General features: G+C 33.5%; 1 protein-coding gene and 1 non-coding gene across 6 annotated transcripts in view; one reads left to right on the top strand and one right to left on the bottom strand.

Annotated features, from left to right (window-relative positions):
- The window catches only part of LOC108967159 (NAD kinase), a 48,855-nt gene that overhangs the window by 28,806 nt on the left and 17,225 nt on the right, over nt 1–2,824 (top strand). The window lies entirely within an intron of this gene.
- On the bottom strand, nt 1,369–1,440 carry Trnad-guc. The gene has a single exon. It is a non-coding gene; the product is annotated as a tRNA-Asp (tRNA).

The following is a 2,824-nucleotide window of genomic DNA, read 5'->3' as shown; positions in this document are numbered from 1 at the left end:
AAATTGACCCATAAAAGCAAGTTCTTAAAAACTATAGTTTTTATTTGTGAAGGTTATATAGCTTCGGTTCTTTCTGTTCTTGTCTTGTTTTTATTTTCRAAATATATTTGTTCATATTATTACCAGGTGGCAACCGTTTTGTTTTTATTTCTGATGAAGATATTTTATCGATATCTAATCATCGACCACTTCAATTATTTTTAAATACAAAATTATCAATATTTTGCTATTTCATAATTGTTCGCAATAATTTACACCAACAACCAYGAACATTGATAAAACACTTTAGTGTGATAACGATATTTTCTATGCGCTAATTGAGTGATTAGACATAAAAATACATTTTCATATCAACAAAAAGTATCGGTGATGCCAACTAAAACAAGTTGTACATTTCGAAGTATTTTTAATACTTCTTACATACCCATTGAGTCAGAAGTGGACCCCGTCGTTGAACAAAATTTGGCTCGTGGAACTTTTTAGCAGCCCATAGAGCGATGCGATGTCGCTTGGGAACGTCCACGGGCCCACAAACCACACCAAACCGCCGTTTATTGGTATGAAATGACAGTTCTTGAAGCCCTTCAGGTTGCTCTTCGTCCCAAATGCGGCAATTTTACTTGCTTACATACCTAAAAAATTTACTTTAAAAGCTCAAAAAATGTTTGTTCGAAAATGTGGGATCTTTTGGAACTGTTCAAGAGCCTATAGRTCGAAGCGATGTCGCATTTGAAGATCGAAGGTCTTCACTGCGTGCTGGATGTGCTCTATTCAGTCGAATAWTATCCAATAATGAACCCAGTCTCAAGATGGGTGATGGTGACAGCTTGACACGACTCACGCGTGAGCTGTCAAAAAAATGCTATTGAGTAAAGTATCTCCACTTGGAGCACCTGTTAGGTGAACAAATATGTATTGGGAATTGTAAATTCATCCATAKATATATTTATATCGACACTCAAAATCATTACAGTAAACACTACGTGCAGAGATAAGATTTTGTTTTGTTGTTCATAGAACGTGACGAAGTTGGCCACATTTATCAAAGTATTTACTAAGTTGTCAACATTACTCTTTTGCTATCTCATTATTTTTATTTGAAATTAATAGTTTGAAAAAAAAAAAATTAGAAAACGACATTTCAACGTATAATAATTTTAATGTCTATCTCAATGTTAAACTATTTATTTACTATACACTATTTGCATATAATYAATTGATGCACAAAAAATACACATAGATGTTTACATACATATCATATATTAGTTCATATTTTATTTCTTAAAAATATCCGTATATATTTAAAAAAAATATATTAAAGTAAAATAGTACTCAAAAAACTAAGTAGTAGGAACTTACTTATTAGGACTCCCCGACGGGGAATTGAACCCCGGTCTCCCGCGTGACAGGCGGGGATACTGACCACTATACTATCGAGGATRCGRAAYTATTACAACTAAACTGTGCATAAAAGTRCAGTTAGAGCGTAAACATAAGTGAACGAAAGATCATTTGTTCGCGCACTGCTGTATTTTTAATTCGCAATTATCTCATTCTCTTGCTCTCAACTCCTAACGCTTGSTCTCTATCCCATAACGCTCGCAATGACAAAATTCTCTCCTAGCTCTCCGCAAGTGGCGCTCAAAAACAGCTGTTTCTCATATATACTTTTTTTTCAATCTCATCCGCTTGATTTTCGCATAATTCGATTTGTTGGCTGATAAACCTGATGTGCCGAACACAATGATCGCGACAGACTGCACACGAAATCTATCAAATATTAAAATACACACGTTCTTATTGACACGACTACACAAGTGCAGGCCGACAGTTGTCGTTCTCGCTAACTTCAATATATTTCTATATTTGCCAACGACAGTAAGACGACAGTAGAGAGATTAGGTAGAGTGGTGATGCCACTAATATGTAAAATGTAAAATTATTTAAAGCTCTAACAAACCTGACGTTATTTTACAAATAAAAGCTTAAAATTTCTCTGTTACATAATTTGTAATAACAATTGATAATTTAAAACAAATAAATTTACCTATTTACTTATTTTTTGCTTAAAAAATTTCACTTTGAACAAAATATTAAAATTTCATTGAAGTGCAAGGTATTAGTATGGCCACAATGAAATTGTGTACATGCAAAATGGACAACTGCGTTGTTTTGTGTACATGCTGACCATTTTATGCTGCTGCCTTCTTACAAATGTCCATGTAGTAGGATTCGCAACGCCATTTTCAGTTCACTGTCGTGCTGCTGGAGTCTGTCGCGGTCATTGTGTTCAGCACATGATGCTCGCTGGCAGGGCATGAGCATTCATTTGAATTTACGCATTTGGATTTGTGACACCTTGTTTTGTTTTTCCGCTGACTTCTATGCATAACTTATTCTTAACCTCTACAGAAACCAACTGTTTCTTTTTAATTAATCTTTTTAGTGTCACTTGTTGTTTCCATCTCTGGGCAACGCTCTAAAATGTTGTCCAAAAATTGTGTATTTATATTTTGTTATTTTTTTTTTTTGTTTTTTGCTAAGCACACACTTAAGTGGCAAAAAAACTACAACGAATATATTTAAGAAATTAAATGCTTGAAGCTGAAGAGTAAAAGAAGCAAAATTGAAAAATAAAAGAATAATTATAATGAGAAAAAAAAAACGTGTACCAGTCAGCGCCAAGCGCCTTTCGCGTCAACTCTGTGCCATTAATGCTATTTTTGATTGATGAAAAAAATTGTTTACGTCGGCAATTTTTTCGTATATTTTTTATTTCAAATTGTCTGTTGCCATTTTTTGGAAAAAAAAATTTAAAAAAAAA

Source organism: Bactrocera latifrons, unplaced genomic scaffold (assembly GCF_001853355.1).
Source record: "Bactrocera latifrons isolate USDA-ARS-PBARC rearing strain unplaced genomic scaffold, ASM185335v1 scaffold_179, whole genome shotgun sequence".
NCBI classification, from domain to species: domain Eukaryota; kingdom Metazoa; phylum Arthropoda; class Insecta; order Diptera; family Tephritidae; genus Bactrocera; species Bactrocera latifrons.
The sequence above is the reverse complement of the archived record's forward strand: the minus strand, read 5'-3'. Positions and strand labels throughout refer to the sequence as shown.